Below are 6,584 nucleotides of genomic sequence, written 5' to 3' on the forward strand. Positions count from 1 at the left end.
TGAGAGAGATTGAGGAGGATGATGGGGGGTGAGAGAGAGAGGGTGAGAGAGAGGGTTTTAGAGAGAGGGGGGTTTGAGAGAGCGAGAGAGAGCGGGTGAGAGAGAGAGGATGATGAGGGGGGTGAGAGAGGGGTTGAGAGAGGAGGTTTGAGAGAGCGACAGAGCGGGTGAGAGAGAGAGGAGGATGAGGAGGGTGAGAGAGAGAGGGTGAGAGAGAGAGAGGAGGATGAGGGGGGTGAGAGGGAGAGGGTGAGAGAGAGAGGGGTTTGAGAGAGCGAGTGAGAGCGAGTGAGAGAGAGAGGAGGAGGAGGTGAGAGAGAGAGCGGGTGAGAAAGAGGGGTTGAGAGAGAGGGGGTTTGAGAGAGCGAGAGAGAGCTGTTGAGAGAGTGAGAGTGGAGGATGAGGCGTGTGAGAGAGAGAGGGTGAGAGAGGGGGTTTTTGATAGAGAGGGTGTTTGAGAGAGTGAGAGAGAGCAGGTGAGAGAGAGTGAGGAGGATGGAGGGTGAGAGAGAGAGGGTGAGAGCGAGGGGTTGAGATGGAGGGGGTTTGAGAGTACGAGAGAGTGGGTGAGAGAGAGAGGAGGATGAGGGTGGCGAGAGAGAGAGGGTGAGAGAGAGAGGTGTTTTAGAGAGAGGGCGTTTGAGAGCGGGTGAGAGAAAGAGAGGAGGATGGGGGGGTGAGAGAGAGAGGGTGAGAGAGAAGGGGTTTGAGAGAGCGAGAGAGAGCGGTTGAGAGAGAGAGGAGGATGAGGGGGGTGAGAGAGAGAGAGGGTGAGAGAGAGGTGTTGAGAGAGGGGATTTGAGAGAGCGAGAGAGCACGGGTGAGGGAGAGAGAGAGGAGGATGAGGGGGGTGAGAGAGAGGGTGAGAGAGAGGGGTTGAGAGAGAGGAGGTTTGAGAGAGCGAAAGAGAGCTGTTGAGAGAGTGAGAGAGGAGGATGAGGCGTGTGAGAGAGAGAGGGTAAGAGAGAGGGGTTTTTGAGAGAGGGGGGTTTGAGAGAGCGAGAGAGAGCCGGTGAGAGAGAGAGAGAGAGGATGAGGGGGTGAGAGACAGAGGGTGAGAGAGAGGGGTTTTAGAGAGAGAGGGGTTTGAGAGAGCAAGAGAGAGCGGGTGAGAGAGAGAGAGAGAGGAGGATGAGGGGTGTGAGATAGAGAGGGTGAGAGAGAAAGGGTTCAGAGAGAGAGGGTGTTTGAGAGACCGAGATAGAATGGGTGAGAGAGAGGAGGATGAGGGGGGTGAGAGAGAGAGGGTGAGAGAGAGGGGTTGAGAGAGAGAGGTGGTTTGAGAGAGTGAGAGAGAGCGGGTGAGAGAGAGTGAGGAGGATGAGGGGGGTGAGAGAGAGAGGGTGAGAGCGAGGGGTTGAGAGAGAGGACGTTTGAGAGTACGAGAGAGGGGGTGAGAGAGAGAGAGGAGGATGAGGGCGGTGAGAGAGAGAGGGTGAGAGAGAGGGGTTTTAGAGAGAGAGGGGGGTTTGAGAGAGCGAGAGAGTGCTGGTGAGAGGGAGAGAGGAGCATGAGGGGGTGAGAGAGAGAGAGTGAGAGAGAGGGGTTGAGAGAGAGAGGAGGTTTGAGAGAGCGAGAGAGAGCGGGGGAGAGAGAGGAGGATGAGGGGGTGAGAGAGAGAGGGTGAGAGAGAGTGGTTGAGAGAGAGAGGGGGTTTGAGAGAGGGAGAGAGAGCGGGTGAGAGAGAGAGAGGAGAATGAGGGGGTTGAGAGAGAGGGTGTGAGAGAGGGGTTGAGAGAGAGAGGATGTTTGAGAGAGTGAGAGAGAGTGGGTGAGAGAGATTGAGGAGGATGGGGGGGTGAGAGACAGAGGGTGAGAGATAGGGGTTTTAGAGAGAGCGCGGGTGTGAGAGAGTGAGAGCGGGTGAGAGAGAGAGAGGAGGATGAGGGGGTGAGAGAGAAAGGGTGAGAGAGAGGGGTTTTAGAGTGAGAAGGGGTTTGAGATAGCAAGAGAGAGCGGGTGAGAGAGAGGGAGGAGAATGAGGGGGTTGAGAGAGAGGGTGAGAGAGAGGGGTTAAGAGAGAGAGGAGGTTTGAGAGAGCGGGTGAGAGAGAGGAGGATGAGGGGGTGAGAGAGGGAGGGTGAGAGAGAGAGGGGTTTAGAGAGAGAGGGGGTTTGAGAGAGCGAGAGATGGCGGGTGAGAGAGAGAGAGGAGGATGAGACGGGTGTGAGAGAGAGAGGGTGAGAGAGGGGTTTCAGAGGGAGAGGGCGTTTGCGGGAGCAAGAGAGAGCGGGTGAGAGAGATAGAGGAGGATGAGGGGGTGAGAGACAGAGGGTGAGAGATAGGGGTTTTAGTGAGAGAGGCGTTTTGAGAGAGCGAGAGAAAGCGAGTGAGAGAGAGAGAGGAGGATGAGGGGGTGAGAGAGGGAGGGTGAGAGAGAGGGTTTTAGAGATAGAGGGGTTTTGAATGAGTGAGAGAGAGACGGGGTTTGAGAGAGCGACAGATGGCGGGTGTGAGAGAGAGAGAGGAGGATGAGATGGGTGTGAGAGAGAGAGTGTGAGAGAGAGGGGTTTTAGAGTGAGGGGGTGGTTTGAGAGAGCGAGAGAGAGCGGGTGAGAGAGAGAGAGGAGGATGAGGGGGGTGAGAGAGAGTGTTGAGAGAGCGAGAGGATGATGAGCGGGGTGAGAGAGAGAGGGTGAGAGAGAGGGATTTTCGTGAGAGAGGGGGTTTGATAGAGCATGAGAGTATGGGTGAGAGAGAGAGGAGGATGAGGGGGTGAGAGAGAGTGTGTGAGAGAGCAAGAGGACGATGAGTGGGTGAGAGAGAGGGTGTGAGAGAGGGGTTTAGAGAGAGAGGAGGTTTGAGAGAGTGAGAGAGAGCGGGTGAGAGAGAGAGGAGGAGGAGGGTGAGAGAGAGAGGGTGAGAGAGAGGGGTTGCGAGAGAGAGGTGGTTTGAGAGAGCGGGTGAGAGAGAGAGAGGAAGATGAAGGAAGTGAGTGAGAGAGGGTGAGAGAGAGAAGAGGAGGATGAGGGGGGTGAGAGAGAGAGGGTGAGAGAGAAGGGTTTTAGAGAGAGAGGGGTTTGAGAGAGAGCGGGTGAGAGAGAGGAGGATGAGGGGCGTGAGAGAGAGAGGGTAAGAGAGATGGGTTGAGAGAGAGAGGGGATTTGAGAGAGCGAGAGAGAACAGGTGAGGGAGAGAGAGGAGGATGAGGGGGGTGAGAGAGAGGGTGAGAGAGCGGGTTTTACAGAGAGACGGGGTTTGAGAGAGCGGGAGAGAGCGGGTGAGAGAGAGAGAGGAGGATGAGGGGAGTGAGAGAGAGAGGGTGAGAGAGAGGGGTTGAGAGAGAGAGGGGGGGTTTAAGAGAGCGGGTGAGAGAGAGGGAGGAGAATGAGGGGGGTGAAAGAGAGAGAGGGGGAGAGAGAGGGGGTTTGAGAGAGCGAGACAGAGCGGGTGAGAGAGAGAGAGGAGGATGAGAGCGGTGGGAGAGAGAGAGGGTGAGAGAAAGGGGTTGAGAGAGAGAGAGGGGGTGTGAGAGAGCGAGAGAGAGCGGGTGAGAGAGAGAGAGGAGGATGAGGGGGGGTGAGAAAGAGAATGTGAGCGAAAGAGTTTGAGAGATAGAGGGGGTTTGAGAGAGCGAGAGAGAGCAGTGTGAGAGAGAGAGAGAGGAGGATGAGGGGGTGAGAAAGAGAGGGTGAGAGAGAGGGGTTGAGAGAGCGAGACAGAGCAGGTGAGAGAGAGAGAGGAGGATGAGGGGGGTGAGAGAGAGAGGGTGAGAGAGCGGGTTTTACAGAGAGACGGGGTTTGAGAGAGCGGAGAGCGGGTGAGAGAGAGAGAGGAGGATGAGGGGAGTGAGAGAGAGAGGGTGAGAGAGAGGGGTTGAGAGAGAGAGGGGGGGTTTAAGAGAGCGGGTGAGAGAGAGGGAGGAGAATGAGGGGGGTGAAAGAGAGAGAGGGGGAGAGAGAGGGGTTGAGAGAGAGAGGGGGTTTGAGAGAGCGAGACAGAGCGGGTGAGAGAGAGAGAGGAGGATGAGAGCGGTGGGAGAGAGAGAGGGTGAGAGAAAGGGGTTGAGAGAGAGAGAGGGGGTGTGAGAGAGCGAGAGAGAGCGGGTGAGAGAGAGAGAGGAGGATGAGGGGGGTGAGAAAGAGAATGTGAGCGAAAGAGGTTGAGAGATAGAGGGGGTTTGAGAGAGCGAGAGAGAGCAGGTGAGAGAGAGAGAGAGGAGGATGAGGGGGTGAGAAAGAGAGGGTGAGAGAGAGGGGTTGAGAGAGCGAGACAGAGCAGGTGAGAGAGAGAGAGGAGGATGAGAGCGGTGGGAGAGAGAGAAGGTGAGAGAAAGGGGTTGAGAGAGAGAGGGGGTGTGAGAGAGCGAGCGAGCGGGTGAGAGAGAGAGAGGAGGATGAGGGGGGTGAGAAAGAGAAGGTGAGCGAGAGGGGTTGAGAGAGAGAGGGGGGTTTGAGAGAGCGAGAGAGCGGGTGAGAGAGAGAGGATGATGAGGGGGTTGAGAGAGGAGGTTTGAGAGAGCGAGAGAGAGAGCGGGTGAGAGAGAGAGAGGAGGATGAGGGGGGTGAGAGAGAGAGGGTGAGAGAGGGGGGTTGAGAGAGAGAGGGGGTTTAAGAGAGCGGGTGAGAGAGAGGGAGGAAAATGAGGGGGGTGAAAGAGAGAGAGGGGGAGAGAGAGGGGTTGAGAGAGAGAGGGGGTTTGAGAGAGCGAGACAGAGCGGGTGAGAGAGAGAGGAGGATGAGAGCGGTGGGAGAGAGAGAGGGTGAGAGAAAGGGGTTGAGAGAGAGAGGGGGTTTGAGAGTGCGAGAGAGAGCGGGTGAGAGAGAGAGAGGAGGATGAGGGGGGTGAGAAAGAGAAGGTGTGCGAGAGGGGTTGAGAGATAGAGGGGGTTTGAGAGAGCGAGAGAGAGCAGGTTAGAGAGAGAGAGGAGGATGAGGGGGTGAGAAAGAGAGGGTGAGAGAGAGGGGTTGAGAGAGCGAGACAGAGCAGGTGAGAGAGAGAGGAGGATGAGAGCGGTGAGAGAGAGAGAGGGTGAGAGAAAGGGGTTGAGAGAGAGAGGGGGTGTGAGAGAGCGAGAGAGCGGGTGAGAGAGATAGAGGAGGATTGGGGGCTGAGAGACAGGGGTTTTAGAGAGGGAGGGGGTTTGAGAGAGCGAGAGAGAGCGGGTGAGAGAGAGAGAGGAGGATGATGGGGGGTGAGAGAGAGAGGGTGAGAGAGAGGGTTTTAGAGAGAGGGGTGTTTGAGAGAGCGAGAGAGAGCGGGTGAGAGAGAGAGAGGAGGATGAGGGGTGTGTGAGAGAGAGGGGTTTTAGAGTGAGAGGGGTTTGAGAGAGCGAGAGAGAGCGGGGTGAGAGAGAGAGGATGATCAGGGGGGGTGAGAGAGGGGTTGAGAGAGGAGGTTTGAGAGAGCGACAGAGCGGGTGAGAGAGAGAGGAGGATGAGGAGGGTGAGAGAGGGTGAGAGAGAGAAGAGGAGGATGAGGGGGGTGAGAGAGAGAGGGTGAGAGAGAAGGGTTTTAGAGAGAGAGGGGTTTGAGAGAGAGCGGGGTGAGAGAGAAGAGGATGAGGGGCGTGAGAGAGAGAGGGTAAGAGAGATGGGTTGAGAGAGAGAGGGGATTTGAGAGAGCGAGAGAGAACAGGTGAGGGAGAGAGAGGAGGATGAGGGGGGTGAGAGAGAGAGGGTGAGAGAGCGGGTTTTACAGAGAGACGGGGTTTGAGAGAGCGGGAGAGAGCGGGTGAGAGAGAGAGAGGAGGATGAGGGGTGTGTGAGAGAGAGGGGTTTTAGAGTGAGAGGGGTTTGAGAGAGCGAGAGAGAGCGGGTGAGAGAGAGAGGATGATCAGGGGGGTGAGAGAGGGGTTGAGAGAGGAGGTTTGAGAGAGCGACAGAGCGGGTGAGAGAGAGAGGAGGATGAGGAGGGTGAGAGAGAGAGGGTGAGAGAGAGAGAGGAGGATGAGGGGGGTGAGAGGGAGAGGGTGAGAGAGAGGGGGTATAGAGAGAGAGGGTTTTGAGAGAGCGAGTGAGAGCGAGTGAGAGAGAGAGAGGAGGAGGAGGTGAGAGAGAGAGCGGGTGAGAAAGAGGGGTTGAGAGAGAGGGGGTTTGAGAGAGCGAGAGAGAGCTGTTGAGAGAGTGAGAGTGGAGGATGAGGCGTGTGAGAGAGAGAGGGTGAGAGAGGGGGTTTTTGATAGAGAGGGTGTTTGAGAGAGTGAGAGAGAGCAGGTGAGAGAGAGTGAGGAGGATGGAGGGTGAGAGAGAGAGGGTGAGAGCGAGGGGTTGAGATGGAGGGGGTTTGAGAGTACGAGAGAGTGGGTGAGAGAGAGAGGAGGATGAGGGTGGCGAGAGAGAGAGGGTGAGAGAGAGAGGTGTTTTAGAGAGAGAGGGCGTTTGAGAGAGCGGGTAAGAGAGAGAGAGGAGGATGGGGGGGTGAGAGAGAGAGGGTGAGAGAGAAGGGGTTTGAGAGAGCGAGAGAGAGCGGGTGAGAGAGAGAGGAGGATGAGGGGGGTGAGAGAGAGAGAGGGTGAGAGAGAGGTGTTGAGAGAGGGGATTTGAGAGAGCGAGAGAGCACGGGTGAGAGAGAGAGAGAGGAGGATGAGGGGGGTGAGAGAGAGGGTGAGAGAGAGGGGTTGAGAGAGAGGAGGTTTGAGAGAG

The sequence above is a fragment of the Chiloscyllium plagiosum genome, unplaced genomic scaffold (assembly GCF_037043375.1).
Source record: "Chiloscyllium plagiosum isolate Xiang-an unplaced genomic scaffold, Cpla_swu_hap1 HiC_scaffold_31, whole genome shotgun sequence".
NCBI classification, from domain to species: Eukaryota; Metazoa; Chordata; class Chondrichthyes; order Orectolobiformes; family Hemiscylliidae; genus Chiloscyllium; species Chiloscyllium plagiosum.